Source organism: Arachis hypogaea, chromosome 11 (genome assembly GCF_003086295.3).
Source record: "Arachis hypogaea cultivar Tifrunner chromosome 11, arahy.Tifrunner.gnm2.J5K5, whole genome shotgun sequence".
Classification (NCBI taxonomy): Eukaryota; Viridiplantae; Streptophyta; class Magnoliopsida; order Fabales; family Fabaceae; genus Arachis; species Arachis hypogaea.
Window position 1 is genome coordinate 22,886,145 of NC_092046.1, and position 7,873 is coordinate 22,894,017.

At 40.7% G+C, this 7,873-nt stretch overlaps 1 non-coding gene across 1 annotated transcript; it reads right to left on the minus strand.

Annotated features, from left to right (window-relative positions):
- Positions 1-6,654: 6,654 nt before the first annotated feature.
- On the minus strand, positions 6,655-6,762 carry LOC112725833 (small nucleolar RNA R71). Its single transcript, XR_003164915.1, has one exon. It is a non-coding gene; the product is annotated as a small nucleolar RNA R71 (small nucleolar RNA).
- Between the last annotated feature and the right edge of the window lie 1,111 nt (positions 6,763-7,873).

Here is a 7,873-nt window from a genome sequence, read left to right on the forward strand (position 1 = left end):
ATCTGAATTAAAAACAAAATCTTCCCTCTAATGTCATCCTGGCATTAAACGCCGAGAATGGCATCCATTCTGGCGTTTAACGGCCAAAACTCTACCTTTTTGGGCGTTAAACGCCCAGTCAGGTACCCTGGCTGGCGTTTAAACGCCAGTTTGCCTTCTTCACTGTGCGTTTTGAACGCCCAGCTTTTTCTGTTTGATTCCTCTGCTGAATGTTCTGAATCTTCAATTCTCTATATTATTGACTTCAAAAGACATAGTTTTAAAAATATTTTTTGAATTTTTGATGATGAGAAACAATAAAAATGCAACTAAGATCAAGTAAACAATGCATGCAAGACACCAAACTTAGAAATTTTCATACTAGAGACACTAACAAATTGAAAATGCCTATTAAAAACAACAAAACACACAAAACAAGAGTATTTAAAGATCAGAACAAGTAAATCATCAAGAACAACTTGAAGATTAATGAACATAATGCATGTATTCGAAAAATGCAAGAAGAATAAAAACATGCAATTGACACCAAACTTAAAAATTGATACTAGACTCAAACAAGAAACACAAAATATTTTTTATTTTTATGGTTTTATAAATTTTTTTGTGATTTTTGAAACTTATATGGAAAAGAAAATAAAGAGAATCAAAACTTTTAATAAGAATTCCAGGAATCATGCAATGTTAGTCTAAGACTCCGGTCCAGGAATTAGACATGGCTTATTAGCCAGCCAAGCTTTCAATGAAAGCTCCGGTCCAAAACACTAGACATGGCCAATGGCCAGCCAAGCTTTAGCAGATCATTGCTCTCAATAGCAAAATTGATAGAAATCAACAAGCTCTTGTGATGATAAGTTGAAACCTCGGTCCAAAAGATTAGACATGGCTTCTCAGCCAGCCAGACTTCAACAAATCATCATGAAACTCTAGACTTCATTCTTAAAAACTCTGAAGAACAAAATAGAAAATCTTTTTGTATTTTTGAAATTTTTTTTCGAAAAATAAAAAGGAAAAGTACCTAATCTAAGCAACAAGATGAACCGTCAGTTGTCCAAACTCGAACAATCCCCGACAACGGCGCCAAAAACTTGGTGCACGAAATTGTGATCATCAACAATGGCGCCAAAAGAACTTGGAGCTCTCAAACGTGAATCACACTTTGTCACAATTCCGCACAACTAACCAGCAAGTGCACTGGGTCGTCCAAGTAATACCTTACGTGAGTAAGGGTCGATCCCACGGAGACTGTCAGCTTGAAGCAAGCTATGGTCACCTTGTAAATCTAAGTCAGGCAAATTCAGATGGTGATGGAGAATTGATAATTAAAATTTAAATAAAACATAAAATAAAGATAGAGATACTTATGTAATTCTTCGGTTGGAATTTCAGATAAGCGTATGAAGATGCTTTGTTCCCCCTGAACCTCTGCTTTCCTATTGCCTTCTTCCAATCATTCATACTCCTTTCCATGGCAAGCTTTATGTTGGGCATCACCGTTGTCAATGGCTACTTCCCGTCCTCTCAGTGAAAACGTTCCAAATGCGCTGTCACCGCACGGCTAATCATCTGTCGGTTCTCGATCATGTCGGAATAGGATCCATTGATCCTTTTGCGTCTGTCACACGCCCCACAATCGCGAGTTTGAAGCTCGTCACAGTCATCCCTTCCCAGATCCTACTCAGAATACCACAGACAAGGTTTAGACGTTCTGGATCTCAGGAATGGCCGCCAATAATTCTAGCCTATACCACGAAGGTTCCAATCTTAGATTAGAAGCCCAAGAGATACGCATTCAAGCCATTGCTAGTAGAACAGAGGTGGTTGTCAGACACATGTTCATAGGTGAGAATGATGATGAGTGTCACGGATCATCACATTCATCAAGTTGAAGAACGAATGAATATCTTGGAGAAGAAATAGACTTGAGTTGAATAGAAAAATAATAGTACTTTGTATTAATTCATGAAGAACAGCAGAGCTCCACACCTTAATCTATGGTGTGTAGAAACTCCACCATTGAGAATACATAAGAACAAGGTCTAGGCATGGCTGAATGGCCAGCCTTCAAACGTGTCTAAGATAGCATAAGACTTATCAAAGATGAAAATACAATAGTATAAGGTCCTATTTATAGAGAACTAGTAGCCTAGGGTTTACAGAAATCAGTAATTAATGCAGAAATCTTCTTCCGGGCCCACTTGGTGTGTGCTGGGGCTGAGCATTGATGCTTCCATGTGTAGAGACTTTTCTTGGAGTTAAACGCCAGCTTTTGTGCCAGTTTTGGAGTTAAACGCCAGAATTCTTGAGCTGACTTGGAACGCCGGTTTGAGCCATTAAATCTTGGGAAAAGTATAGACTATTATATATTTCTGGAAAGTCCAGGATGTCTACGTTCCAACGCAATTGAGAGCACACCAATTGGGCTTCTGTAGCTCCAGCATGCCTCAAAACAAGGGGGATAAACAACCTTCCAACCCAAACACAGAAATATTGGAAGCCATCCGAGAACAACAAGAACGCCTCAAACAGCTCGAACAAGAGGCTAAACACCAGCGAGGAGCTGAAAGAGACCTCCGCAGAGAAACCAGGCGACGACAAGATCTAGAGGATAATCTTCTAAAGCTAGAAGCCGACCTCAAGACCAGAACTACTCACTCTAAACATGAGGATAACTCCCAAAAAGACCAAGACCCGTTCAGCAAAGAGATCATGAAAGCTAAAGTTCCAAAAGATTTAAACCTTCAAACCTGACGTCATACGACGGTACCTCGGATCCCAGCCATCATCTCAGCAATTTTAAGAGTAGAATGTATCTTACCGATGCCTCGGACGCCGTTCGATGCAAAGTCTTTCCGACAACCCTGACAAAAACAGCCATAAAATGGTTTGACAGTTTGCTCCCCCAGGTCCATCACAAGTTTTGATGACCTAACCAAAAAGTTCCTTGCCAGATTCACCATTCGAAAGGACAAAGCCAAACACGCCCCGAGCCTGTTAGGAATCAAGCAGGGAGAACAGGAAAGTCTCCGCAACTACATGGAAAGATTCAACACAAAGCATGTCTGGACATACAAAGTCTGCCAACAGAAATAGCTATCATGGGTCTCATCAATGGCCTAAGAGAAGGGCTTTTTAGCCACACCATATAAAAAAACATCCGACGTCCTTGAATAAGGTACAAGAGCGAGCAGAAAAGTATATTAACATGGAGGAAAACTCACGACTAGGAGAGACCTCAAAATATGGATTCCCTTACCCATCTAGGGACAAGGACAAAGAATCCAAGAAGAAAGAAGACCAGCCCAGTGGGAAGCCAAGAAAGTACCACAACTACACCCTACTTCAGGTGTCCTTTGTAGATGTTTATCGAGAAATATGCAACACTGAGAAGATCCCTCCACCTCGCCCAATCAAAAGAAAAAAGGAGGGGGAAATTGGACAGAGTACTGTGAGTACTACCGAATTTACAGACATCTCACCAATGAATGCTTCGACCTGAAGAATGTCATAGAAAAATCGGCCAGAGAAGGTCGACTAGATCGGTACTTAGCTAACAAGATGGAGGAACCAAGAAAAAGGAGAAGGGATGAAGAGGTCGGGCGAACTGAACGACCACCTCACATTCCCGAGAGACATGTCCACATGATAAACAGAGGATTCGCAGGAGAAGAAATCTCTAAATCATCTCGGAAAAGACACCTTAAAGAAGTATATCATGTCGGGGAAGGAGAGAGGTCAATCGACCTCCCCACAATTACCTTTACTAAAGAAGATGAAATAGGTGTCATCGCAGGACATGATGATCCCATGGTCATTACAATCATATTGGCCAACGCAAATCTTCACAGAACATTAGTGGATCGAGGAAGTTCTGCAGACATCTTGTTCAAATTTGCCTTCGACAAACTCGGCCTACAAGAAAAAGAGCTCAGAGCATATCCGAACAACTTATTCAGGCTAGGAGATACCCCAATCCAACCACTTGGATATATCTCGATACATACAACCTTCGGAAAAGAAACCCGGTCAACGACACTCAACATAGATTACATAGTAGTCGACGTGAGCTCAGCCTACAATGCCCTAATAGGTCGGATAACATTAAACCAGCTCGCGGCAGTAGTTTCAACTCCACATCTGTGTATGAAGTTCCCAACTTCAGAAGGGATCGCAACAATAAAAGGAGACCAAAAAATTGTGCGACGCTGTTACAATGAAAGTTTGAACCTCAAAGGCAACCCCAAAGGAGAGGAAGTCAACACCATTGAACTTGGGGGAATTCGAACTCGCGAGGAATTCCACCCACAACCTGAAGGCGAAACGGAAGAGGTCCAAATTGGTGATGATCAGGACAAAACAACAAATATTGGGGTAACCTTGAAAAGAGAGCTAAAGGAATCTCTGATACAGTTCCTAAAGGAAAACGTTGATCTCTTTGCATGAAAGGCCGCAGACATGTGATAAACCATTATTTTATGATTTATATTGTGTTTAATTGATTGGTTTTATCAAGTCTTTACCTACTTATTCATATGGAATGCATGATTTTATAATTCCTTCCTAGTATTGTTTATGGTTGAAAACTTGCTTCCTAGAGACCTTTAATTTATACATTTTAACTCTCCTTTATCCCATTCAATACCGTGATCTGTGTGTTAAGTGTTTCAGGCTTCATAGGGCAGGAATGGCTTGGAGAACGGAGAGGAAGCTTGCAAAAATGGAAGGAACACAAGAAACTAAGGAGATGACCAGCGAACACTGACGCGAGCGCATGGCACACGCGAGCGCGCGGAATGAAGAAATCACAACGACACGAATGCGTGCCTGACGCAAACGCGTGGACGACGCGAACACGTGACAAGGAAAAACGCTGAATGACGCGAACGCGTAGACGACGCATACGCGTGACCTGCGCGATCTGCAAAAATAACAGAATACGCTGGGGGCGATTTTGGGCTGCGTTTTGACCCAGTGTTCGGCCCAGAAACACAGACTAAAGCTAGGGAACATGCAGAGACTCAATACGCATCCACACACATTCAGATACACTGATATTAGGATTACTTTTAGTTTTAAATCTGAATCTAGATTAGTTTTTACATTGATAGTTTATGCTTTCGCTTTGGATTTTGGATCCTGAAGAGTCATTACCTCCGTGAAGACATCACTTTAGTTTGTTTCCTTATTCCTTTACTCTTTTTATGTTGATCATTGACCCTATTCAAATAAGTATGTTGCATTTTGGATTTATTAATATATAGAGTTACTTTTATTTTTAATTAATTTTAAATCTCTATTTTATTTCATTTAATTATGTCTTCTTATATTTTTATGAGTATTAATTCCATGTCAATGGAGTAAATTTTCTACTTGACATGGAGGTTGATTAAGAGGAGACACTTGAGTTGGAATGCTCAAGTGCTCAGTTAAATTGGACGTTGTTGGCTAATTCTGTACCTACTAATGCTGGACCTTCCCAAGGGAGAGGACTAGGATTTGCGGATAAGAGTTATCTCAATCACTTGACTTTCCTTTATTTAGTAAGGGTTAATTAAGTGAAAACAACAACCTCTTTACACTACACTTGAGAAGATTCCAACAAGGATAGAACTTCCAATTAATCATTCCCCCAGTCAAGGCCTTTTATTTAGAATATCAATAATTGTTCTTAGTTTATTTTTATTGTTTTAATTTACAATTAATTTTACTCATTATAAAAACTCAACTTTTCTGGAAAACTTCTAGTTAATAAAATAGCACGCTTTCCTATAACTCGTTGGGAGAAGACTTGGGACTCATACTCCCAGTATTTTTAATTCTAAAATTTGTGACAACCCTTTTTAAATTGGTGAGGCAGACTTTAGCTGGTTAAGGGCTATACTTGCAATGCAATTCTCTATTTAAGAATCTCTTAATTGGTCTAACCTCTGCCACGTATCAATTTTTGGCGCCGTTGCCGGGGAGTTGCAATAGTGTGCTAGATTATTAATTAGTGTACTTTTTTTATTTTATTTGCATATTTTATTTTTATTTTTGTTACCATGAGCTATATGTCTTTCTCATTGAATGACGCGTTCATTGCCTGATCCGAGCTTAGCTGCTTTTGATAATGAAATTGAAAGAACTCTTTCACGTATTAGGTGAGCTCGACGTCGGTTAGCCTCTGAGGGAGGTGAAGTGATTGTTATCGATTCACCAGTCTCCTCTGAGGACGAATCTGAACCGCCATCTGAGAGCGAGACAAGCTCCTTTACTACTGATCCAGTTGATTCATGTGCAGGTAACATGGCAGAACTTAGGAGGATTACTCTCCAGGAAGCTGGAGCCCCAAATTTCACATTGCAACCTTATCAAGTGCATCATCCAAATCTGGATGCAGATTTTGAATTGAAGACTACACTAATCAACTTGATGCCTAAGTTTCATGGCTTACCTGCTCAAGAGCCTATTAAGCACCTTAGGGATTTCTAGACAGCCTGTTCTACTGTCAGGCGTAATGGTGCAGATAAAACTTCTATTCTGTTAACTGCCTTCCTATTTTCTCTTGAGGGAAAGGCAAGGGAATGGTACTACTCCCAACCTGAAGCGATTGTTACCAACTGGGATACACTCAGAAGAGAATTTTTGGAAGAATACTTCCCAGCTGAAGTCACAGATAGACTGAGAAAAGAGATCTCCTGTATTGTTCAAGGTGATTCAGAGACTCTCTATGAATATTGGGAGCGTTTTAAGAACCTTCTAGATGCATGCCCCCATCACATGATTGACAGACTAGTGTTGATCAGCTACTTCACTCAAGGCATGAACCCCTAGGATAAGACTACACTGGATGGTGCTAGTAATGGTTCTATGAAAAAGTACAAAACCGCAGGTGAAGCATGGCAACTGATCAGCGACTTAGCTGAATCCGCTAGGAATCACAGGCAGAGGTGCAGCCACTCAAAAACTATTACAGAGGTTTCCTCTAGCATTGAGACTACTACTCTTACACAGAGTATATGTGAAATGACCAACCTACTGAAGCAAATGCAGTTGAACCAATAACAACAAGCTCAGCCTCACCCACCACAACAGAGCCAACAGTTAGTTTCCCAAAGAGTATGCGAAATCTGTGCTTATTATAGTCATTATACTGATGAATGTCTGCAGCTCCAACAGGAAGACAATGCTGTGGCAGCTACTCATAACTTCTATGACCGCCCGAATCAATGATACAATCAACAAGGCGACAATTACAACCAAGGTAGAAACCATAACCAAGGATGGAAGGATAACTCCAATCAAGGTTGGAGAGATAATTCTTACCATAATTGGAGGGACAACTATAACAGAGGAGGCAGAGATAACAATGGAAACCAGAGGTGGAATAACAACAACAGACAGCAGAATCAGAACCAGCCTTATAGAGCACCTCACCTGAGATAATCTCAAGGATTCCAGCACAACCAACAACAGGTTCCTCAGATCACTTATTCCAATTCCTCATCAAATGACAAGATGCTCCGTTCTCTTGCACAAGGACAACAAGACATGCAGACACAGCTGAACTCTACTTTAAATGGTCTGATTGCTACTTTACAAGCTCTCGTCTCCCGGTTAGATTCATCACCTAATTCCACCAATCAACCTTCAAGCTCCAGTGGAATTCCTTCTCAACCCCTACCTAATCCCAAGGGTGAAATTAATGCCATCACTTTAAAGTCCGGAACCACATTGCAAGAGAGGAACCAGGAGGAGCCAAGCCTACCAGAACACGTCCCAACTGAGGATGTAGTGGAAGTGGAAGATGCTGAAGAGGAAGAGGACGTACAAAACATAGTTGAAGAAGAAGCAGCTCAACCACAGAATGAAACACCAAGGGATGTAGAAGCTGCAA